At 39.9% G+C, this 26,482-nt stretch overlaps 1 protein-coding gene and 1 long non-coding RNA gene across 2 annotated transcripts in view; one reads left to right on the top strand and one right to left on the bottom strand.

Moving 5' to 3' along the window:
* Positions 1-26,482, top strand: part of ANK3 (ankyrin 3) — a 663,260-nt gene that overhangs the window by 256,041 nt on the left and 380,737 nt on the right. The window lies entirely within an intron of this gene.
* LOC144311798 (uncharacterized) lies at positions 10,154-11,989 on the bottom strand. Its single transcript, XR_013377313.1, has 2 exons — positions 10,848-11,989; positions 10,154-10,358 (listed from the first exon to the last, which is right to left on the bottom strand). It is a non-coding gene; the product is annotated as an uncharacterized LOC144311798 (long non-coding RNA).

Below are 26,482 nucleotides of genomic sequence, written 5' to 3'. Positions count from 1 at the left end.
TCTCTTTGCTGTTCTCACTTCAGGTCCAGACTGCAGTGAGGAGCAGGGATCAGGGTATTGACTGATACCAGGGGGGCGTCAGTTTCCATCAAGTGCTTGCCACTGGCTGGCCACATGGTGATGCCCTCCAGCAGCCTAACTTGGAAACTTCCTAAAATGTGTACTTATCCTTATTTTTTTGTAGTTAAAAAAATATATATATTTATTTTAGATAGAGTAAGAACGAGGGGTAGAGGTGGAGGAAGAGGGAGAAAGAAACTTAAGGAGACTCTGTGCTAGTGCAGAGCCATACTGGAGGCTTAAGTCTCATGACCCTGAGATCACAACCTGAGCTGAAACCGAGAGTTGGGCAGTTGGGCACTTAATGGACTGTGCCACCCAGGCGCCCCTGAACTAGTCCGTATTAAATCAACAAATTCTGATGTTAGCTAGCCTTTTATTAGGAGGCAGTGAGGTGCTGGATTCTTTCCTTTTCTCTTTCTTTTCTTTTTAATGGCTGTGAAATTGCATAATCATGATACTTCATTAATGTTACTGGAAAATGTGAAATACTGCATGGTAGAAGAAATTACTGACTTGCAAGAAATCATTTATTTATTGTCATGATTATTTAACTTACCAAACATAGCTCTCCTACTATGCAGTTGTATAAATGAACAGCTGAGGCCCAAACTGACTAATCCCTCTCCAATTAAACAACAATGAGCTATGAAATGCACATTTGTGCTGTGATATTGTACATTTCTTGATGCTCAAATGCTTAATATCCCACCATTTCTGTGAATCTTTTTTTTTTTTTTTTTACTTGACTGGTAAACCAAAGTAAATCCAAAGTACTTTGCATACTAATATGGGGGATTATTATAAATATAGCCTTATCTACACAAGGAAAACAGTATTCAACTCTGGTTCTGGTACCCATTGGTTTTTCTGTGTCACTAAGTCTAAAGTTAAGAGCTTAAGGAAAGAAATTTCACATGAATAAATAGGGTATCATAGAAATTTATCTGTGACTATTCAATCTAGCTTATAAAGCTCCATGCCTAAGATGTCCCAGTTCCATATAGGTGTCCCCATTGATAAGGTGAAAGAATTGGTTACATTGGCACGGATTTTTTTCCAATCTGGTAAATGAAAGGATGTGACTCATTGATAATGTGTTTATAGCCAGTTTTTAAATTTAGCCAGTTTTAAATGTAATAAAGGTACACAAGTGTAAAAGAAATACAATGATTGGCTCACATTCAGTGAGAGTTAGAAGTGATATATAGGATGATGACCACAGAGAAATATTAAAAACAATATTGATCGAGATAAGACTGTCTTAGAACTTCATTGTAGCATTATCTTTAATGATTGCATGGCACATAATAACAAATAATACTAACCAGTGTTTACTGAACCATGAAAGATGTTGTGTTGGAGTGCTTTAGTTGAACTGTCCTGTCCCATCTATTCTCACCTCAACGCTAGCTTTATCATTAGCTCCATTTTATTTTATTTTTTTTTAATTTTTATTTATTTATGATAGTCACAGTGAGAGAGAGAGAGAGAGGCAGAGACACAGGCAGAGGGGAGAAGCAGGCTCCATGCACCGGGAGCCTGATGTGGGATTCGATCCCGGGTCTCCAGGATCGCGCCCTGGGCCAAAGGCAGGCGCTAAACCGCTGCGCCACCCAGGGATCCCTCATTAGCTCCATTTTAAAAGGAAAATCAATCTGCCAAAATTCACCCAACTAGTAAGTGATGGGGCTAGGATTTGAAACCGGGCTAGAATACCCTTGCTGATGAATTGATGATCATGGTAACAAGAAATTGGTTAGGGGACCACTGGGAAATATATTGGGAAGAGAGACAGTCTGACCTTTCTGATGAGGTTTTGCTGTTTTACTTGAAATGAGCATTTGTGGACTATCAGATACCCATACTTAAATAGGTACAGCCAAATTGTTGTTATTCCTTTTTTCTTTCAGAAGTAGGATATATAAAAATTTGTTTTGCTTAATTCACTAATGAGTTTCTCTACAACCTTATGGGCATTATCCATTTTAAGTACATATGGTGTTGGATTATATATATACAAAAATTTTATGTATTTCCCATTTTATCTGTAATTGCTTTAATTTTGTGTTACTAATTTCAATGTCATATAATATGGAAATTCACTTTATCTCACTAATTTGCAGCTGTAGCTTCCCCCAACTTACTTATTAATAAATAGCCTATAAAAATTTCAACGAATAAAATTACTGGGTTTTTTTCTAAATTGTTTTCCTTTTCCTCTACCCGTTCTCTGCTATGAGGAAGCAATACAAGTAGATATTTTACATTTACTGTGAGATGCTTAAACAAGGGTGCCTGGGTGGCTTAGTTGGTTAAGCATTTGCCTTTGGTTCAGGTGGTGAAACCAGAATCCTGGGATAGAGCCCTTTGTGGGCTCCCTGCTCAGCAGGGGACCTGCTTCTCCCTTTGATGCCCACTCCCTCTGGCTCATACTCTCTCTTTCAAATAAATAAATGAAATCTTAATAAATAAATAAATGTAACAAACACAAACTTGCTTGGCAGTGAATTTTGAAAGTAATGGAGCCATATTTCGCTATATATCTAATGATGATTACCTTAGACAACCACGGATCTAATTTCTGACTCTGAAGATTTTTCTGTATTGGATGTATCACGTAGTGGAATCATACATTCTGTGGCTTTTTGTGACTGATTTCTTTTAATTAGCACAGTGGTTTCCAGTTTCATCCATGTTACTGCATGTATTGGTACTTCATTCTTTAAGTGGCCAAATATTTCACTGTAGAGCCATACTACATTTTGTTTATCCATTTATCAAGCGATGGACATCACTTCTTGAAAATAATACTGCTGTAAGCTTTCATGCACAAGTGTTGTGTGGACAAGTTTTCAATTATTTTGGGTATGTGCCTTGGGGTAGAATGGCTAGGTCATGTAATAAATCTATATTGAATCTTTTGAGAAACTCCCAGATTTTTCTAAAGCAAATGCACCATTTTACATTCCTATCGACAGTGGATTCCTTACCATGGAATAATTGAGCCTATTCCACTAATGTCATGAAGATTAAATAAGGCGACATATGTGAAGTGGTTAGGGTGGTTTTGGCACACAGTATGAGGACTCAATAAATGTTTCCTTCTTTGGCTTGTCATCATTAGAAAGACATTTCTTATCTTGAGCCAGGATAATTCAGCTGAGGAGAAACCATGAATCTACTGCCTCCACCAACAGCAGCCCTTTGGATACTGGAAAACCTCTTGATTGAAGACCTTACTTGAACAAATTCAGTCTTCCTCTGTTAGCTTTTCCTTGTTCATAAATAGACATATGTATTCTTAGATAATTATAAAAGCATTCAAGAGGACCAAAAAGTTAATGACCTGACCCTCATTGTGATGAAAAGGTGAGAGCTGTTGGCTAGAATCCACTTCCATCTATCACTATCAGTCCTGACTAGTGATTCAATGTCTCTGTAAGACAAGGACACAGATGAGGTGGTCTTTAGGGTCACTTTCAACTCTACTTGACATTTGCATTTTAATATAGCCATAAAAAATAGCTTAAATATACATGTTTGGACTGTTCTGAATGAAATACCTTTCCATTGTTGTAGAGCATTTTGTCAAGTTTTACTATTGAATTCTAGAAGTCCAGAGTTCATTTGAGAGGAGAGATTCCTGCATTCTACTAGAGGAATCCTGGAATATTTTAGCCTAGAGGCAGAAGCAACCTAGTTTCTCTCTTTCTAATCTTACTCCTTTCCTCATCTGAGTTTGGTTTAATTATATCCCAAAGTTTTTCTAGAGCCATGTCTTTTCCTCTGCATTCAACAGTTTTCTGCCCTCTGGATACAATGATTGATAACTAATCAGGAATACATTAAGCTGGACATTGACTAGGTAGATGTAGAGTTATGTTTCCCAGGTAACTTGGAAACCATAAAAATTGCTCTGCAATTTTCTGCAGGTGTATAGGAATTCTCATGGTCCACATAGACTCCAGAAATTCTGAGTGCCTTCCCTATTCTCAAGGGAAAAAATCCTTCAGATGCTTCCTGGAATTTTGTAACTCACTAGTAAAACTACTGTACTGGTCTCAGTAGTAAATTAAAAACTTCTCATGATAATCTAGTTTACCACAGAAACATAGTAAGAAAACAGAGTTCTGTACCATTTGCTCTGAAGAACTCAAAAGATGTAGTTTGTGGCACATTGATTTCTAGATAGAGAATAAACTGCAGCAGGTGAAGGAAATGTTCCTATAAGCATTATATATATATATTTCTGTTTTAGGGTGGAGAGTTTGCATTTTTAAGTATTATGAGTATAAAATTAGTTCTACACATTGCAACCAAATTATAAGTGACATGTGTGTTACAACTTTGAATATTTGCCGTGAGGCAATTGACATTGGGAAAGAACAAGTAGAGTTAGGCATAATTTACTTAGTTTTTGAAGATAAGAAATAGAGCAAAAATGTTCCATCTTCATATGTTAAAGGAAAAAAACAAAAACATTGGCAAACAGTAATTCCTCAGTACATCGTGATGTGTGTATGGGGATCAATTTTAGTTAATGTTCAATAATTTTTTTAAAGATTTTCTTTCTTTATTCATGACAGACACAAAGAGGCAGAGGGAGAAGGAGGCTCCCTGTGGGGAGCCTGATGCGGGACTCATCCCTGGATCATGCCCTGAGCCAAAGGCTGATGCTCAACCGCTGAGCCACCCAGGTGCCCCTCAGAAGTTTTAGTCAGAGAAGACTGCCTATCTTCCTGCCCTCACAAAACAAAACTTTACAAATCTGATAAATTATGGCAGAAATGTTGGAATAATTAGGTTGTTTCTTTGTCCACTATTGTCTGGTTCCAGAAAAAATACTTAAAGAAAAATTATTTATTTGCAGCACCACATTTTAGTTTTTAAAGATTTATTTATTTATTCATTCATTCATTCATTCATTCATTCATGAGAGACACAGAAGAGAGGAGAAGCAGGCTCCTCACAGGGAGCCCAATATGGGACTTGATCCCCCTACCTGGGGTCTCGCCCTGAGCCTAAGGCAGATGCTCAACTGCTGAGTGACCCAGGCCTCCCAGCAGCGCCACACTTTAAAGCAAGAACTGAACAAGAGTTTTTATAGTTAAAAATGTAAAAACTGAAGGAAAAAACCCTCCGTAACTTCATAGAATTTTTCTTTTCTGAATATGTAATTCATATTGTGCACATCTCTTGAGTAGTTCCATCGTGCAAGTTGTTCTAATGAATGGTGACAAAAGCACCAATTAGCACACTTAACTTCTAGCATCATTTCCCAGGAGACTTTTAGCTGTTTCTTCCTTAATATGAGTACCTAGAGTCCCCACCTGGGAGGTGCAAAGTTTAACACAGCCTGGACATAAATTCTCCATGTTAAGCAATGCTAATCTTCTCCTGTGTTTCTGGATCATTTTAAAGTTATAGTGGAGTGCATTTCTTGGCAAAGAAGAAGGAATCTTCAGTTCCTCAGCAGAGAATTAAAATGTCTTCTTGATGGAATGAAGCCATCACTCCCCAGGGAGCATTATATACATAGTGAACTCCTCTCCCTCCAAACAAATATAAAAATCTTTCAAAAGGAGGAAGAATTGAGTCTGTTTTATCATGTTCATTAAATTTAGGTTCAGAAAAAAAAAAAAGACTTTCTTTGCAAATACTTTTCAATCAGCTGTCTCAAATCTGGAAAGTTCTTGGGTATTTGTGGTTTTTTTTTTTTTAAAGCAATATTATAAAACTACTACAGCTCAGAGTGAAATAGAATAGTTAGGTCATGCCAGAATTTCCTTAGCTTCTCCTTTGACAGGGATACTAGCCTGGTAAATCAGGAAATTTCAGTCTGTGTTTGAGAAGATCCCCCTTGATATTCTTAAGGGAAAGATGGAGAAATTTTAGGAAGACAAAGAATGGCAAATAGTGGAGTGATCCTACCTAAAGAGGACAGGGTGCCACAAGGCTCTGTCTTGGGTCTTGACCTAGTCACCATTTTTGTCAGTGGCCAGGATAAAATGCAGACAGAACTCTTCTTGACAAAATATATTGTAACAAGATCTGGAAAAGTGGATCAAAGAGATGAATCATCACAGGGATAAATGTAAGGTTCAAGAAAATCTGTGGAACAAGTCCAAAAGAAAAGAGACATTTCTTAGCTATGGAACCACAGGGAAAAAGTAGGGCAGAAGTTCTCAGTGCCGGTTACACATTCGAATCACAGTGTGGGTATCTGGGAAGCTTTAACTAACTAACTAACTAACTAACTAACTAACTAACTAACTGAATAAAATTAAAAAATAAAAAAAGCCAATACCTGGGCATCACTCCAGCCAATTAAGGCAGAATCTCTGGTGGTGAGGTCCAGGTATTGGTGTGTTTAGAAACCTCCCCTGGTGATTTTGGTGTGCATCCAAGGTAGAGAATGACTGAGTTTATCATGTAGGCAGATTATAAAGCCGATTAGGAAGTAACAGATGTGACCATCCACCGCTTTTAAAAAGCTAAATTTTTCTTGCTTGGTAAGACCACATTTAGAGTATTACAGGAAAAAAAGGGAAAAACAAGATGAAAACGGTGAAATGATGCAGGTCTTACTTGAGAACTTGCTAAGCAGTTGGAAATACTTAGATGGTTAACGTCAATAGATTGTAAACGTTTTTAAGGAAGAGCTTTCCGCATGCATACTTTTATACTCCAGGTTACTTACTGTTAACCTGGAGTTACTATCCTGGGGATGTTACAAAACACTCCAGAATTGCCTTTAGAGAGTCAGGATATTATGGAGACTTTCTTGCAAGAAATAAGGGCTTTATTGAAATGAGTCTTCTCCTTTCAACAGTTGGAGTAAGTGCATGTGTATCAACCCTCATAGTGGTTTTGCTGTTGGTGGTCAAGAGACTGGTTGAGAATTTAGAAACCTGGCCTTTCAATCATGGAAAACCACTGATTCCTGCCAGTCCTTGACCAAATGTTCCCATTTTGTCTTTCCTTGTTAAATAATGTAAATCACTTGTTTCTTTTAGTTTCTTTCTTTCTTTCTTTCTTTCTTTTTTTTTTTCTTTTAGTTTCTTTTTTGAAGTACAATCAGATTGCATATCTCTAAACCTGCACTTCCACTATCCTTTCTTTGGTTCCCTTGGGCACCCAAACCACTGAGTGCTTCTTTCATGTCTGAGCAGAGTTCTAAAGAACCTCCCCCTTTCTCTTCCATCTTGAGGTAGGCAGCTGGGACTGGTATGGTGAGGACAGAGGGGGAAGAATGTGAGAAGAGGTTATTTTCTCTTCAATCTCTTTACTCTGTCAGGATTGAAATGTGCGAATTGATATTTGATTGTATGATTCTTGACCTTGCCCAATCTGAGCTTGCAAGGGAGTCCTTAAAAACACTTGTGTTGCTATTGAGCCACTTGGATAACAGTTCCATTTGCCCTGTTATTAACTTGTCCTCAAGTCACCAAGAGCCTTTCCCTGAGAACATTTTTGCTGTGATTTTTGATGGGGTGTTGGAGGTCAGGCATACACCTAGACTAAGGAGCCTACCCAAGTATGTCTTACATACATAGAAATCACCTTTAAGAAATGTATTAGGGGCAGCCCAGGTGGCTCACCAGTTTTGCGCCGCTTTTATCCCAGGGTGTGATCCTGGAGACCTGGGATCGAGTCCCATGTTAGCCTCCCTGCATGGAGCCTGCTTCTCCCTCTGCCTGTGTCTATGCTTCTCTCTCTCTCTCTCTCTCTCTGTGTCTCTCATGAATAAATAAATAAAATCTTTAAAAAAAAAAAAAAGAAAATAAATGTATTGGCCCATATGGGCCAACAGTCTTTATTGTACTTACAATAAATGTGTCTACAATATCAGCAGGTGAAATTCTCTATAACAGATGTTTAGACATTCCTATCCATTAGCAATGAATCTATCCACTGAAGTTATCATTTTGATCCAGTTATTTTTAGGGTGACTATTTTAAAAACATGTGTTATTTTAATTGTCAGGGTAAAGAAGTAGGATTCATTGATTGTTGCTCAGGTTTGAGAAAAGAGTTTCTTTAGGTTTAGTGTCAGAGAAAGAATGCTTGCTCCATGAGGACATAGGCCAGAAATCAGAGCCTTCGTTCTAATGAGATGTTAGCAAGCTGTGATAAGATGTGATGCTAGGGAGGGGCCATACATGAAAAACCAGTGAGACCATTCAGGGTAGATTTGTGCACAGTTAAAAATGGACATGCATTGAGAGTTCTTTGACCCATGCTCGGATCATATCTCTACTTCTGACTAGTCACTGACTAGAAGTCACAATCTTTCTGAACATTAGTGTGTTTGCAGAATGAGAATATTTGACAAGAATGAGTCTACAATCTCTTGTCACTCAAAAATCTCTGTGGTATTATAAAGCCATATCCCATTTATTATTAGTATTATGCCATAGTTATATTTTAATAAGAGTTAGAAGTAATTTGTTCATCTATACTTATATAAACTTGCTGTTATTCTTGCATTGTCTTGTTGGCATCTTTACATGGAAAACAAATTCTTAGGATTTGGGGCAATAACTCAGGTATGTTTTTTGGGGGAGTTGTAATACTTTCAGAATCAGAACTAAAACATCTGCCCTTTCATGTCCACCCTTAATGACTTAGACACTTCAAAATATTAGAATATGAATCCAACATACAGCTATAAAATAATACAAATAGATAACTCAATGGAATAAAAATCTGAATAATGCCCTTCAAAAAGCCCTGAAAACACCAATGAGTTTAACTTGAATGCCAAAGGAGACAATTGGTCATTTTTTAAAGAAATATTCAAGGAGGGATGCCTGGGTAGCTCAGGGGTTGAGCGTCTGCCTTCGGCTCAGGCGTGATCCCGAGGTCGGAGATCCAGTCCCATGTTGGGCTCCGTGCAGGAAGCCTGCTTCTCCCTCTCCCTCTGCCCATGCCTCTGCTTCTGTCTGTGTCTCTCATGAATTAATAAATAAAATCTTTAAAAAACCGAAAAAGAAATGTTCAAGGATATGGGAAAATGAAATGATGTATCTGTTGAAACTGCACGATTCCTATTGTATTTTGAACAACAGGCCCCTGTGCCCCAGATGGATGCCAATTTTAATTCTGTGAAAATTAAGAATTTGCACTGATCATATCCAACTAGGACAATTGACAAAATAATCCAGATAGCCTTTGTTTGTTTGTTTTGGTGGTAATGGTGGTTGTTATTGCTGTTGTTTAAAAGTAATTCTCAAAAACCCTACCTTTTCTGCATTGGATGTGTTTGTTTCTTTGTTCTATCTCAGTACTTCATGCCAATTATCTTTTTGTGCCTTTAAATTGCTTAGGTAAGTACCATGCAAAGTTATATTTTCTCCCTGAGTTTCTAATGATTTTTTGCTTTCTTAATATTGCTTTTCTGGCTTCTTTAGTTTGCTGAATCATTGCCTGTGCCTCTGGGAGACGTGTAGTTATTTCCCAGAGGATTCACTCCTGATGAGAAGTGATTGCCTACATATTAGCAGCTTAGGTGTTTCTGATGTTTTGCTTCTTTCTTGATAAATCACAGTTGTGGCAGAGCAAGTGTACAGCTAAGCTCAGGAATAGCGGATTTAATGGTGGATGGGCCCAAAGGAATTGGCGACATGTTCTTCCCTGGATTTTATCTTTAGACCTTGTTTCCGATGTCAGAGGGTATTGGTGATGAAACCATTCTGTCATCTGCTCTTCGGAGCTGAGGTGATTCTTGGCCCAGGCTTGTGTCTCATACACTTGACTCTACTTTTGAAGCTCCTGCCAGCAGGTGTGTTGTATATTCCCAAGACACAGGTACAGGGGGTTTTATAAAGACCAACTAGAAACATGTCTAAGAGAGTGTAGGTTTCCAAAAGCAGTAAATTACTAGAGATGTCCTCACCCGGACAATCTGAAGAAAATCAGGGTGATTGATATGAGATCACTTGGGTTAATTAAGGTCATATTCCATAAAGTGGCTGCACTTTACTTTCTGGGTGCTGAAGACTGGGAAAGCTTTATGGAAACAGTTTGAACACCATCATGCATCATTAATTAGAGCTGATAAAAGCAGCAATCAGTCAGACAGAGAAAAGTCCTAGAACAGAGCTTTAATACTGAAAGCAGATTATAATAAGGCATACAAGGGTCCCAGGCAAATGTAAAAAAAGCTAAAGCTGCAGGATCTGGACAAGTCCACAGTACCTCACTCTTATTCAGGATGTGACTGTCGTGTAAAGGCTTCCCATTAGTACAGGATATCCAGTGCTGGTTTTTCCAACCTGCCAGGTCGTACAGGGTCTGAAAGTAAGGTATTTGGGAGGAGAAAGGCACATGTACTGTTTATTGCAGATGAGGACAGCTTTTAGGAAAAGGAAACACTGCAAATATTGGCAAAAACTTTTGACTCTCAGACCAACTGACTTAAAAGTCTTTTAAATGTCACAGGGACAGAATCTCATTCTGTTTATATAGCACATCTTTCCTTTGAAAAATGAATAGATTTGTTTCTTGTAAACCAGTTGTCCCAAGGTAATGTTGAAGATTTTTCAGCTTAGACTCTTTATGATATAGGCATCATCACTCATTTTGACATACTGTATTTTGTGGTACTTTTTAGTTGCCTTTTATTTCATATGAAAAAATTCACCCGTATTTTAAGTAAAATAAATATGTCATCTTTTTTTTTTTTTTTTTTTTTTTGCCAGTAGCATTAAGGCCAATCCAATCCCCTTTGATAAAGGAGATGCTTATCCACAATTTCTGTTTTGGGGGATATGAATAACCTACCTGTCCTTCTTACTTTGACCACATTATTCATAGACCCTGAACCATGAGACCAGTTTTCCTTCTTCATGCAGGTAAAACTCCTCTGAAATAATTGGGAGTTTCTTGTAACTCTAAGGTTAATAGCTTTCTATTATTACCCCTTACACTGCCCATTGTTATACGGCAGATATTTTTAGGTAAGCTTATTTTTCTGTTTCCCTTTCCATTTACTCATCCAAAATAATATTACAAATTCATAAGGAAAAGTAACCTTTCTGCTTTAGTCGCCTCTGCTCCCAAAGGATAGAACCAATTTCCTTCTCCCTTGGGTTCTCGTTGAACTTTCTCAGTACAACTGTTCTATGTGATGTCATAATCAGCTGGCATCTGTCTCCTTCTTTCTCTAGATTATAAACTCTTTTTGAGGGGGTGAATATCTTATTATTCCTCACAGTGGCCTAAGCTGTACCAAGCACATGGTTGTACCCTAAGAAATGTTGAATTGTATCTTCCTTTGAGGGGAATTATAGGACAAAATTATGGAATATGGAACACCTAGGCTGCTAGTAAATTTCATTTTCTCAAATTGCTTTGATAGCAATATGAGATCCTGGAAGAAGCTAATTTCAAATGGAAGAACCTGTACAGAAGAGAGTATACTTCCATTTCCGAGAAATTTCCTTCCTTACCAATAGAGTAAGGATAGCAAAACTTGCCTGGAAATTTTTTGCATATACGAAATAATAGCAACCAGTGATTTTGTTCATGCCATGTACTAGATATTTTCAAAGGTACTTCCCATCCTTTATCTCTTTTAATTCTTACAATAACTCAATGAAAAAGATTGTATATTCTTCTGTATGTGAGAATATATAGAGAGGTTATTTACCTAAGACCACATTAGAAATAGCACAACAGACCCATGATTGAGCCTGTTTCTGACCCAGATCACATCCTGCCATCTATGTTACACTGCCTCCCACCACACTCCACCACTGAATCTCTCTCAGACTCTACTGGATGCTGGGAGGATTCACCAGAGTAGGAAGAGGGAGGAACCAGAGATTTGGCAGATGTGAAGGAAAAGGTGGATTTTAAAATAATAAGACAAAAACCAGAACCTTCAAGGAGATTCTCTTGAAGGACACCCTGAGGCCCTTACTCTTTTGCTCCCAATTTTACCTTCCCCATGAGGCCCCTTCCCTTCCTGTTTTTCAGCCACCTCCTGGCCTCAGGGAGACATTGATGATCTTTTTATCCTGTGACTTAAGGGATGATGTAACATGATGCCCTCCTTTGTTTCCATCAACAGAGCAGAGACCACCGGAGCTTGCTCAATGCCATGGGAGAACAAAATTGATAAAAACACAATTTTCAAACCTCTTAGCAAAGCCAGTCTGTAAATTCTAGGCTTCTGTTTTATCTGACTTAACTTTCTGCCCATTTCCTTCAAATCTATTATCCTGTATACATTAGCATAGTGAGTCAGTGAATCCTGCTTAGTGGTAGAGAGCAACAAGGTAATAGGCTAAGGCTGGTTAGCATCAGGAACCTGAGCGGGAAGCCGAGACCTAGACTTTGGAGTTACACAGCAAGGCCAGAGTTAACTCTCATGAGGCAAGACTTGAGTTTGGGAGGAACTTGGGGAGAGGACAAAAGCAAGGCCTGAAGCTAAGACTGAGTTGATGTTAGCTAATGGGGACCAAGGGTGGTGCCAGAGCCTGCAGCCGGGTCATCTGTTGATGATCATGGTGCCTCAAATGTAAGGAATCGGAAGGGTAGGATACATGGTAAGGAGACAGACATGTAGTCAAGATGACATAGCTCAGTTTCAGTCCTACTGCTTATCATGTTATAGTTTGATCACTGGGACTTCAGTTTGGGGAGTCACAGTGGGAAGTACCAGGAAGATGGGGAATGTGCTGGAAAGGGTAGGTTTCCTCTCTCTGTGGGATCAGTGTAGGGGGTAGGTATTTGAAAAAAAAATTGATCAGTGTTTTAACTGTTTTGCTCATGGCAGAAAACAACCCTGTTGTTTTTATAATAGACAGTATGGAAACTAAAGCTCCATGGGATCTTCTTGGCTAGTGGTAGGGAATACAGTGATTCACTCCAAGGAAGTGAATCAGAATCTCCTGGGGAAGGTGAGCTAATTTTGTTTATTCAAAGGGGCACTGGTGGTTTGGCTCTTAACTGGAATTTTTTGACAACTCCTCACAGGCATTTACTCCTTGGTTAGACACAGGAAAGGAGGGTTTGCTCTCAGAAGGAACCCCTGGCAGGTGTCCTCCACTAATTGGATTAGTGATTCAGGCTTTGAATATAGATGGATCTCCAAATTATGTTGCATGCATGACATTTTAAAAAGATGACATGCTGAGCCAAACCAGCTGTGAAGTCCTGGCATTCCATGCCTCGGAGACTCTAAGACAGATGCACCTTTAGCCAAAAGGTTAGATTGATTAAGGAGGGAACTATTTATTTATTCTATTTACTTATTTTTTTAAAGTTTATTTATTTATTTCATTACTAATCTCTACACATGGGGCTTGAACATGGGGCTTGAACTCACAACCCCAAGATCAAGAGTTGCTTGCTCTTCCAGCTGAGCCAGCCAGGTGCCTCAAGGAGGGAACTATTTAAAAATCTTTTTGCAGATGCTCTCACCATATATCATCATGTCTCCCAAGAGAAATGACTCTTAGAGTGAAAAGAGGATGTTCACCATTAAGACCTAGAAAAGATTTGCTCTTAGACCAGCAGCCAAGACTGAGTACAGACATTGCCTGATAAGGGCCAAGAATGAACCTGCAACAGGGTTAACCTGTTGATGGAGTCACAGTGCCTCGAATGTAGGAAATTAGGACATATTATGAGACCGGCATATAACTAAAATTAGTTAACTATTAAAGTAATTTTGGAGTGTGATGTAGACAAATAGTTTACATTTATAGGCAAAGTAAATGGAGTAACTTTTAAATCCTGTTTAAACAATAGACATAATAGTTTTAGAGTAACCAATTATAGGCTACTTAAAACTATAAGGAAATACAAAATGTTAGCACATTGAAGCCTCTCAGTGCATTAACTTTTGTTGCCTGGTTGAGTTAGTTTGTACATACTTAGAATAAAGCTTGTATCGTCATCTATGTTTAATTAAGAATATCTTGACCCAAAGTAAAAAATTAAATAGTATTGTTTGAAACTACTTGTCTGTATTATTTGGGTATTTTTCAGGGCTATGTACCCCGAAAGAAGGTACGGACCTAATTTGAATGCTGAAACAGATATGACCTATAATGCTTAGTTTGAAATTTGGGGATATATCTAGTAACCTCATTATTCTCATTAATCAACTTAGAGTGAGCAAATTTGGTAGAAAGTTAGATTCAATAAAATATTTTTAATAATTAAACACCTTTGTTCTCTGCATTGAGGGCTTCTTATGAAGATTTTGTTTGAAAATGGTTAGTCTATTTTCTTTTTTTTGTATATGCAGCTTTTTATTTTATTTTTTAAAGATTTATTTATTTATTTATTTATTTATTTATTTACTTACTTATTTATGATAGACATAGAGAGAGAGAGAGGGGGGCAGACACAGGAAGAGGGAGAAGCAGGCTCCATGCTGGGAGCCCGATGTGGGACTCGATCCCGGGAGTCCAGGATCGCGCCCTGGGCCAAAGGCAGGCGCTAAACCACTGAGCCACCCAGGGATCCCCTGGTTAGTCTATTTTCAAAACGCTTTCACAACAGATGTTTAGACACACACACCAAAGCATGCTACTTACTGCTGCATATTATGACACAGAAATGTAGTTTTCACAATTGTTTACAACTTTTCCAAATTAAGAAGTTGGTTTTCTCTTTCCATGTATTCAATATATTTCAAGTAATTAAAACATTATCTGTGAATGTGGCCACAGTGCTGTATAAAGTTTTACTGTCTTAACATGAGATCCTTTTGTGGCTACATTTTTTTTTTTTAGTAAAAATGCCTTCCATTTGTGTGTCAGGCTCAGCAAGCTTATTTGTGAATTCCAACAACCAAGTTCGGAGGGAGATTACTTTATATTTGATTTTCAGGTAGAGTCAAACAGAACAGAGGAACTTTTTTGTGTATCCAATAAAAACATCACCCCAGGATGTCCTACTTTAGGCAGAGCCAGAAGATGGCCTATTTTCATCCCAGGGCATTGAATGGGGCTTCTCTTTGACAGGGGGCATCCTGTAAACCAACCTCCTTGGCCTTCTTCCCTGTTATAAAGGAAGTGCCCTTCCTGTCCTTATCAGTGTTGGGGTTACAATTTCAAGGGGGCTCTGAAGCCATGAGACACGTGAGAGATCCTAAGAGGCTGGGCCGGCATTAATAGAAACTGAAGGAAAGAGCCCGGGGGTATTCTGTGCATAGGAAAAGAGAAGGAAAAAAAGTGTCATTCTAGATTGTGCTTCTGCTGGCTTTCTATGGATTGTGCTTTTTCTCCCCCTCTCATTTTGCAGCATATATAAAACAGAACGTTTTAATGTCAGAGAGGACCAAGAATGAGGTTATCAAAAGATACAGTCCTTGAGAGATTTCGACTCTGAATCAACATGACAGTTCAGTAGTTATAATTCCAACTGTGCTATTATGATTTTGTAGATGGAACAGAAATACAAAAGAAGCATGCAGTTTCTTGTGAATTTAAATCCACACTTCCAAAATAGAAGGGAAGAGAGCAGTGGATAAAAAAACGGCTTTAAAAAGACTGAGTTTGCATATTAGAAAGAAAACATGCCAGCTGTTTGATTCATTGTTAGACACAAATGATGAGAAACCCATAGACCAGTCATGGCCGTAAATTTACATTTCATTTGTTCTCAATGTCTAGTTACCAGTAGTAACCAGATTCTTAAAAATCCCTGCTAATGGGACTATCCCAGGTAATTGCTAATATTTAGGCATAAAACTTCAAAATTATGTTATAACTACTTCAGAATCAAACAAAAACTGGGAAATTCCTATTTCACTGTATTTTCTTTTTCTGTTTCCTGTTGGTTGAGTCTAGTGTTGCCAAAGGTCCATCTTCCACCAGAATAAAGGGGAAAACAAGGAAAAATGTGGCGGGAAGTTCAACTTTCTCAGACATTTATTGCCATTTTTTCTTGATGTCTTCTAGATCCAATCCAAATCCCAAGGCCTTTCACTGTTTGTCTTTGAAGTCTCTAAGACATGGGGAATTTGGTAGCAGTATACAGAGAAATAACTGGAGATATATTTGAATTTCCTTTGAGAACAGAACATCATGAGAACAATTTAAATGGCTGGAAAATGTATTCAAATTAAAGAGAAAATTCTTAACTTGAAGGAGCTGGAATGGATTATGGAAGTGGGTCAAAGGATTTTATTCTCCAGAAAGTATCTGCAGAGCAGTGGGGGGTGCAGGAGAAGAAGGAGTGCCCGTCAACACAGCATTTGGTCAGGCAAGTGTACATTCGATTCCACAAACACTTCGTAGCTTCCATGTTACTATATTGAACTTGATGTAGGAGTAAGAGACTCCGAGGTTGAGCAGTGTCCCCAGGTTTTCACAACTAGCAAACGCTGAAGCCAAGATTAAAATTCAAATTTTGGGGTTTCTAAAAGTGCTCTCCTGTGCCACTTCCCCTAGAGATCATATTCATTAGTTTGCTTTGAAGAAAACTACAAATTTGACTTGCCGAATTTCTTTTGATCCCTGCTGCTCTGTGCCACAGAACAGACCTCTCACTGACATGCTCAGAACTTCCCTGGCCGCCACCAGGAAAGGTGTCCAGGATGGTCTGTGTCCGGGGATATGTGATGGCATCCTTTCCCCCAAGGCTGTGAACATGTGAATTTCTTGAATTCAGCTTATATTAAACTTTCTTTTCCACTAGTCCTATAAGAAACAGCCTTTCCCAACAAAACCTGTAGCAGGACAAGTTAAATGAAAAGAGTGAACCAAATTCTATGGGCAACCTGTATATAATTTAGATCAAAAGTATCATCTTTGAAAACCTCCTTAATAAAACAAACAAACAAACAAACAAAAAACTCATATACTGAAATTGAGGCGGAGTTTCTAGGTATCTTCATAAAATTCTGAAGAACTTAGGAGGAGGAAATTCACTCTGTGAATTGTGTTTGGCATCTATCACTCTTCGGTGACTTTAGGCAGGCTCATTACAAGGGCTCTCCCTCCTCTGAAGACTTTGAAGACACAGCAGACAGAATGACTATTCCCTAAGGTCCCTCTTCATTTCACTGGCCACAGGGTATCAAGAACACTACAAGAGTATGATGGGTGATTTTTCAGTGATGATTGCTTTTGCTGCTTTTGTTTCTCTCTCTCTTTTTAAAGATTTTATTTATTTATTCATGACAGACAGAGAGAGAGAGAGAGAGAGAGAGGCAGAGACACAGGCAGAGGGAGAAGCAGGCTCCATGCCTGGAGCCTGACATGGGACTCGATCCTGGATCTCCAGGATCACACCCTGGGCCAAAGGCAGCCACTCAACCACTGAGCCACCCAGACGTCCCTGCTTTTGTTTCTTCTGCCATTGCTTTTCCTTTGGAGTGGCTCTGCCATTCCTGATTCGTCTCTGCCCGCGCTAGGCTGCCCTTCTCGTGGGCACTTCTAGCAGAATGTTGGTGTCCGTAGCAGAGGCTTGTCCACTATGAGAGGGAATTCTCATAGAGGGCTGCCCGACGTGACCTTCAGTGCCTACCAGAGATCTCCTTGGAGGAACAAGATCACCATTGCTCGGGATGGTGAGCGGCCTGTCCTGCATCCTGCCAGACCTTCATCCCAAAGGGACAGCACTGGTTGCTCTGAGGAAACCACACAGAGCTGGTGGTGCTGTAGCCGTGGCAGTTACATGGAGATCGATGAGGGCACATTTCTGGCAATGTGATTGGCAGGGAAATCGTTCCTTGAAGTTTGTCCCTGGAAGAAGGTAGCTGAAAGCGTTCCAGAGATGGATCAATCCACTCTGCGGGTTTGTGCTGTGCTCTGTTAGGGGATGGATGTCACCTCTCCTACCCCATGATTATCAAGCTTTCGGGTTTAAAGACACCATGTTCAGTGAATTCGCAGGAAAGTTGTCATGCTGGTTTGGTTTTCCTCCCTAGAAGACAAAGTCCTTGAGCAGAGTGTATGAAGCAAAACAGAGAGGGTGTGCCTGACACCTATGTGCTGGTGAGACTCCACTCTGCTTTTAGATGTGACTTTGCCACAGGGCTTCTGGCGAGTGTTCAATGTCCTAGAAGATGGCAGAAACCCTTGGGATATGTGTGTCAAATCCTTCAGTGATGGCAAAAATCACTCCCTTCCTTAAGTGACTTCTGTCTCTCAGGCAAGGCCAGCGGTTAGTTCTGTGCACACCAGCAGAGTGTGAGTCATCAGCACAACAGCCTAGAGACAGCTGCATGTGGAGCTCCCCAAAGACCTAGTTATACCATACGGCCAACTCATTCTGCCTTGGAATCTGCAGACTGCCCAGGTCTGGGTGCTTAGAAACACAGTCGTGGGTACAGGCAATTGGGGCCATGGGAAAAGACAGGAACAAAAAGCATAATTCTGTGTTCTGGGCAGAGGGTGAATGCTCCCCCCAACCCCCACACACACCCCGTGCAGCTTTTGTACTTTTCCTGGATCCCCATGTATTCTCTGAAAGGCAAGGCCGTGTGGAATAATTGAGTGCTAGACCAGCAGCCAAGATACATGGGTCCCAGTTTGGGCTTCACCAAGTTTGAGACCAATGGTTTTGAACAAATAACTTCACCTCTCTGCAGCCTTTAACTTAACACTCATCTCTTTGTAGAGGTTTTAGGCGTTTCCTAGGGCTGCCATAACAAATTACCACAAAGCAAGTGGCTTAAACAACACAGATTTATTTTCTCACAGTTCTGGAGGCAAGAAGTTTGAGCTAATGGCATTGGCAAGGTTGACTCCTTATGGAAGTTCATGTGGAGAATCTGGTCCACGCCTTTCTCCTGAGTGGTCATTGGTGTCCTCAGCCTTCCATGGTTGATCGTCACATCCTTCCCATCTCTGCCTCCACCTTTTTGTGGCCTTTCCCTCTGTGTGTCTGCATGTCTCTTCTCTGTCCTTTGAAGGACACTATTCACTGGATTCAGAGCCCAGCCTAATCCAGTAATCCAGGACAATCTTATCTCAAGATCCTTACCTTAATTAACATTTTCAGAGACCCTTATTCCAAATAAGATCCCATTCTGAAGGTCCATGTGGACATATCTGCTCTGCCTGATGCACAGGTTCGTGTTAGGAAAAAGTGAGATAACCTGCATGTGAGTGTTTTATGAGAGGTCAAGTGCTGAATTTAATCTTGTCGCTGTCCAGCTCAGAGGCCTCTGTAAATGCCCTCATTTCTGGAAGCCGCTCTCCTGTTCTTGTATTCCGTTTCCATTATGATTTGATCCTGAGCTATCTTTCTAGAGATTTGTCTCCTATCACGTTGCCTACAGCATCATGGCCCTAAAAGATTACTTATTTTTTGAATCCTCATGCACTTCATTCCTCTTAATTTCCCCCACTTAGCCTGCCCCCTCACTTTGCACTCACTTTTTCTCTCCTACTTATCTTTCAAGGCTGGGCTGATGTCCCACTTCTTTGGCTAACTGTTCTTCCCCCAAAGTTGAAATTTCTCCAGGCATGTACTGAAGCTAGCTCACACTGCCTAGAGAGAGAGCTGGATACTGATGGTTAAATATTCAGTAATGCTTTGGCAGCTTGAGATCTGCCATGGTAGGAGTGTTTGCATCATGGAAATTGGCAAGGGCCACAAAGGAGAGCATTTTCTTTATCTTTGCTCGCACACCACTAAATCTTCCCCTTCTCTGCACCTCCCTAGCACATTGTTTTTATCTCCTTTTAGCATCTTAAACATTATCTATATACACTTAATTATGTAAATAGCCATGACTTTTGCTAGATTTTGAGTTCTTTGAGACCAAAGAAATATTCTATATTCTGTAGACTTGTCTTCTCTCACAGCACCTGCTATGGACTGGTGTTTCCCAGAAGTAACATGTTGAAACCTTAACCTCCAATGTGACTGTATTTGGAGGAGACAGGGCCTACGATGAGATAATTAAGATTAAATACCATCCTATGGGTGGGGCCTTGATCCAACAATATTAATGTCCTTATAAGAAGAGACACTAGAAAGTGAGCTTGTTCTTTCTCTATGTTCTAGAGGACACACTGAGAAGGTGGCCATCTATAAGCCAGGAAGAGAGCTCTCACAAGAACCCTAGCTGGCTGATACTTTGATCTTGGACTTTTCTGCCTTCAGAACTTTGAGAAACAGAAGCCTGTTGTTTGAACCACTCAGTATGTGGTATGTTGTTAAAGCAGCATGAGCAGACTAATAGCAGCACTTAATACATAGAAGATGCTCAATAAGGACACATGAGTAGCTCAGCAGTTGAGTGCTTTCGGCTCAGGAGGTGATCCTGGTCTGGGGATTGAGTCCCTCATCAGGCTCCTTGCAAAGAACCTGCTTTTCCCTCTTTCTGTGTCTCTGACTGTCTCTGTGTGTCTTGCATGAATGGATAAATAAAATCTCTAAAATAAATAAATAAATAAATAAATAAATAAATAAAATCTTTAAAAAAATATGCTCAATAAACATTTGTTAAATTGAGTAGGATAAAGGAACAAATAGAGTATGGATAATCAACGTTTATTGAGCCCTCCTTCTGTGCCAGCAACTCTAAAGCAAGTACTATTATTAGACCCATTTTATAGATCATAACTGAGGCTTAGAAAAATGAGTAGTTTGCCTAGAGTCTGATCGTATAGCCTAATTCTTTTAAGATTTTATTTATTCATCTGAGAGAGAGAGAGCACAAGTAGGAGGAGGGACAGAGAAAGAAGCAGATTCCTGCTGGACAGGGAGCCCAGTGCGGGGCTTAATTCCAGAACCCCAGGATCACGACCTGAAATGTTAAATAGTAATATTTCATAGTAAAGTATATGGGGTCAAATGAAATACTTTTTTTACATCTTTAACGTGGCTATTAGAAAATGTTAATAACACATGTGGCTTCATTTCTGTAGTAGATATTTCTACAGGACCTGGGAGCTCTACTTTCTCTGCTGCATTGCTCTACAGCATTTGAATACCCAGAGATCTATCTGTATGTAGGGCTAAGACCTGATAGTTAATTCAGAGACTATTCCACATGTCTTTAATTTCCACCAGAATTTGCTTTTGGTCACTGACCCTTTGAGACTAGGCATTTGCTAGGGATAAAGGTCAGTGCTTCAGTCAAATTGGCATCTTGTGGAAAGGTCAGGCATCCAGAGAGTCAGGGAACAAGGTTGGAGCTGTTGGCCAAAGTATTATCTCCAAATAATCTGTGAATATCGGTTACAATAAATCTTGTGTCTGCTCAGTTGGAGGAGAGCCAGAATTCAAATAAGATATTTCAAAGGAATTAGTAATCAATTCCTCTCTTCCTTTAGAGGGCAGGAAGCTGCTTCCAGTAAACACAAAATAAGCCATGCTAGAGTCCCACAGCTCTCCCCAACTAGCAGGTTGAGGTCAAGTGGATGGGCAGTCACTTCCAAACAGATGAGAAAAGAAAATATACAAAGTAGGTAACTAAGACTTAAGCCATTCTTTACTTGCCAGGTTATCACAGGAGGCAGATAGTAAGGAAGGAAGATGTATGATATGTGTAAATAGGTCAAATCCTTTGGAAAACAGAAAATGAAACACCAGTAGATGTCAGTAACACGAATCCACTGGCCTCCCTGCATTTCTGTTTCTCTGCCAAGGGAGTTCTCACACGCTCCAGTCTGAGTCAGAGGAAAGAGATGTGGGAGCCCTAATTTTCCTGCCTTTCTAATGAAGAAATAAATTCCGAAATGTTATGATGACATTTTATGTTTCTCCGGAGTGCTGTAGTTTCATGTAATTACTTGGGTTTTCTTTGGTGTTCTAAGTTTCTCTGTCAACCCCCGGAAACATCATGAATCTCACAGATTTTGCAGGCACAGAGCCTGGCCATTTGCACCCAAGCTGTAATGCTGATGGCTGTCTCTGACTAGTGGTTGCAGAATGCTGCAAGGCGTTTCCCTCGTGTCTTCTCCAGATTCCCTGGTGCATGCAACCGAGTTCTGTCTACACTCCTATGCTGTGAATGAACAGGCTTTGTGAAGGATGTCAGGGAGGATTTCCTCCGGCAGGGCAGGGACTCATCTCCCCCTGCTTCATTTACAGAGCTGGTTGAATTTCAAGGGTCTCTCTAACCGGTATGAATTTCAAGAGCCTCCCCATCTGCCAGCACCACTCCTCTAAGGAAAACAGAACCAAACAGCTTCAGAGATGGTAAAGATTCATAAAGTCATCTCGCCGCTCCCTGCTTTTTTAAAGAGAACGAGGCAGCAAGGTTAAGTCCTCAAGCAGGGTCGCCTGGGTCGATGTTGATGCCTAGCCCCCTCCCTACGGTGCCAGGAAGTCCTCATTGCAGTCACAGGAATAAGCTGGATGGCAAGATCCCACTTTTAAAGCAAGGTCGGAAATAATCGACTGCCACTTTTTTGGCATAAAATGTGAAAATGTGTGCCTGATGTATTTGGCCCAGGGAACACCTAGTCTCACAGTGACTTTGGAATTCCCAGCTGCGTCGGTTCCGTGGGCAGACCTCATTTGTTTCTGTTCATGCAGATGATGGGACCTGAGCTGCTGCTCCTGGAGAAATGCAGGCTTTTCTTTAGTTTGTTAAACGGGGAGGGGGAAAAAAATGAACTTGAGTATCCTTCAAAAAACTATGTTTCCTAGGGAGAATTAGCCTCTCTAGCTAGCAGTGATAGATGCGCTTCTATTTTTGCCTTTCCTGAGTGGGCACCATGCCCTCTCCCCCCACCCTCGTGCTGCTGCTTCATTTCTCCTCTTTGTCCTGGTACCCCTGTGTCACAGGCTGGGGCATTTTTAGAATGCTTTAAAGTAAAATGCCTCATTTTCCTCCCGGTGTGTTCTACCCTGGGGAAGCCCTCCAGTCTTTGAACACCCTCATCTCCCTCTTCCCTCCAGTAGGAAGAAGTGCACGCAGCCACCTGCGATGCGGCTGTGTGGCATTTGGCAGTGCGGGGGGCCACTGGGAGCGTGCCCGGTCTCACACTCCGCCGGCATTTCCTGTCACTTGTGGAATTTGTTTCCTATCACCGTTGCTAACCCGTGGGTTTGTATTTTAAGCAGACTTCCTGCTTCCGCAGCACTTCTCATGTACGAGACCCAGAGTAACCCGAGGATCAAACAGAATGACTAAATCGCTAAATCAGTTAATCTCAAGTGGCACTTTACCTCCAGACACCTCTTGGGTTTGCTATCTTATGACTTTTTTCAAAGGTGTTTTCATTGATTATGATAATTTTGAGCAAGGCTTCATTTCTCTTAATTAATACAAAAATACCAAATTGTATCCTAGTCGCTTTCCCAAAGAGAAGCCCCCAAATTAACCTTTGAAGCTGAAGATGCTTTTAAAACAACCTTGCCACTGCTATTTGGAAAAGCAGTATCAAACTTGGTCGCCTGTACATGTTACCTTGGCTGTACAGAGGAGCTCAAAAGAACAAATGAGAGAGATAAAAGAGAATAAAATATTTCGTCTGATAAATCTGTCACCAAATGTCACTCCCAACCTGAAGACATCCCCCAAAAGTCTCTAAACATTGAATTCATCTACAAACTGAGAACTCCCATTAATTCATGCTAGTCGGTAGGAATGGAGAGTTGGAGAGGATAGAGGAGCACGAGGAGAATATCAGGTGCTACCCAGAATTAATGCTAATTAATCCCCACTCAAGCTGCTGAAGCCTTGGAGATGAATGAGTTCCCGGGGTGTAATGGAGCACACCATGAGATTCAATTTTCTCAAATTCAGTTGGCCCTGGATGGATGCATTCCATTCTGATGGATGAGATATTTGCTTCCTGGGAGTGTTTTCCTTCACTGCAGGCAAGAAAAATCGCTCCTTAAAATATACCTCTTCGTGCTTGAGAAATACAAAACACTCCATGGTTTAAAATTCCAAGCGGCCAGCCATTGTCAAAAGTACCAAGACATCAAAGCATCCAGGCACCAGTCTTGCTGTGCTCTCAAGTTGCATATTTATAGCAGGTCTTGATTGCCTCAGCCTTCCTTTCCCTCTTTTTCCCTTGAACAAACAGGTTGTTATTTCAAGAGCAGCACCAATAGAGAAAAATGTTGATTATAAACGTCATATTTGCTTCGGGCTGTTAGAAAACCCCTTAGCTTTCTGGATTTGTGTTCCCCTTCCCAGTGTCTGTATTTTTGTCTCTGATTAATCTATTGCCAGCAAGCCTGGTAAACAAGATGTAGCTAACCTTGCATCAGCCCCTTACATATTTCCCTGATAACCTGGTGGGCCAGAAGCTTGAGATCTGTGGTGCGTTGTTTAGGCTACTGTTCCGACTGGAAGGTATCCAGACATTCTTGTCTGAAGCTCTTATTGCAGATACGTATGAAACTGTGTTTGATGATGTGTGAAACCTGCTATTTGATAGTGAGACTTGTAAAAGCATGCACGATGGTTACATTGGAATTTCAATTCTCACTTTATAATAAGGTGGAGGAGCCAGACCACTGAATTTTCTTTAGATCAGTGATTTTGGCCGAATTATTAATTTACTTCTTGTGATCTAAGTTTGTGCCAAGCACCAAGTGTTATCTTTTTCCTAAACACAGAATTTCAAATGAATTTTTTTAATTTTTTTCTTATAATCTGGACCATTGGATTTTATTTCAAAATTACTTTAAAATCAAGTTTATTAAAGAATAAAACTAGCTCTCAAAACAGACTTTCTCTTACCTTGTTCTCACAATGATATAGCTTGAAAGAGCACTATATCGTGCTGCTCACAGGAGGGATTCATTTTCAAAACAGTGTAAATGCTAGAAAACCTTATTTATGGTGAGATTTAATTTATCAGCATTGTGCTGGGTTCAGTTGGAGTACCTACAAAATTGCAACCAAAACAACACAGAAAATTAGAAGGTTCTCCAGATACTACATGACCATCCATGATCTTTATAACACATTCACATTTTGAAACTTAAATATATGTTAAACACGTTAAAGAAAATATAAGGTTTTTCTTAGTAACATAAAAACATTTAAAAAGGAAAAAAGAACTACCGCGCCCTCTAGTGACAGATCATAAATTAGCAACGAAATGCAATTTGGTTAATATTCCAAACCCTGTGGGAGGAAAGCCCTGTGTTGCAGAGGAAACGTGACTTATGACTCAAATTAGTAGATTAATATGTGAAGGAAAAAAAAAGAGTAGAAAACACTTGTGTTTTTAAGTGCTGATAGTCCAGTTTGTCTCTCCTGTTATTTCTTTTTTTTTTTTAAGATTTTATTTATTTATTCATGATAGACAGAGAGAGAGAGAGAGGCAGACACAGGCAGAGGGAGAAGCAGGCTCCATGCAGGGAGTCTGATGCAGGACTTGATCCCGGGACTCCAGGATCACACCCTGGACTGAAGGCGGCGCTAAACTGCTGAGCCACCAGGGCTGCCCTCTCCTATTATTTCAATTTTACCTTCTTTTTTGTTTTTGTTTTTGTGGGTTTTTTTTTTTTTTTTTGGTGGTTTTTTTTTTTGTTTGTTTGGAAGTATTATGTCATGTTTACAGGTTCAAATGTACAGGCTTGCTGATTGATGTTGGAGTTATTTCACCACTTTCAATTCCAGCAATACTCCATTTTACTCTTAGGTTAGGATTAAATATTTTAGTTCCTGTGCTATAATCAATCACTTGCAGGAATTTCGGTACTAGGGATGCACAAGAAATGGATATGAGGTAAAAGTAGAAAAAAGTACACCGAAAGAAAATAAACATTTATAATCCCACAATTCAGAAATTAGTGTTAATATTTGACATATAGATGTATCTTTTATCTTTTTTTTTTCATGAAAAATACTGCCATTTTTATGCCAAATATCAGCCCAGGAGCAGCATTGGGGTGTCTCCCTAGTTGATGAAGGTGAGTTCAAGGGCTTAAGATGTGTTGGTAAAATGTCAGGTTGAACTTACTCTGATGTATGTGCAGCTGAGATGGATGTGGGCCTCCAGCGAGCAATGTCTACCGTCTCGCCTGACACCCATCAGGGGTCAGTGAATGTTTGCAGAATGAATGAGACAGACCTACTATTAAATCAGAGTTTTGCAGATTAGGGCTTTTGTGATATACTAACCCAAGACAGACCTCTCTTTCCTGATTTCCCCCAGTGTCTAGAAGTATCACATTGGGTCACTCTCCTTGAGATTTCAAAGGCTTTTATTTTTATTCTTCCCTTCAGTGCAATTTTCCCAGAAGGGATGATGTTTTAACTTGAAGTAAATTGAGCGAAATGTAATGGATAACGTTGGGATGCTGAAATGAAGGAGTTTAGGTTGGTTGGACATGAGCATTGAACGATGTGATTGGGCAATTTTGAAAATTTGTGGAAGGCTTGTGCAAAATCTTTTTTTCACTTTCATCATTGTCTCGGGGCCCTAGTGAACAATTATTAACCAGAACAATTAATCAGGGCAGAAAAAAAGCTAAACATTTCATCTAGACCATCAGACAGCAATGATCCACCTCCACCCTGC

Source organism: Canis aureus, chromosome 4 (genome assembly GCF_053574225.1).
Source record: "Canis aureus isolate CA01 chromosome 4, VMU_Caureus_v.1.0, whole genome shotgun sequence".
NCBI classification, from domain to species: Eukaryota; Metazoa; Chordata; class Mammalia; order Carnivora; family Canidae; genus Canis; species Canis aureus.
Note: the sequence above shows the minus strand (reverse complement) of the source record. Positions and strands in the feature narration are given on the sequence as shown.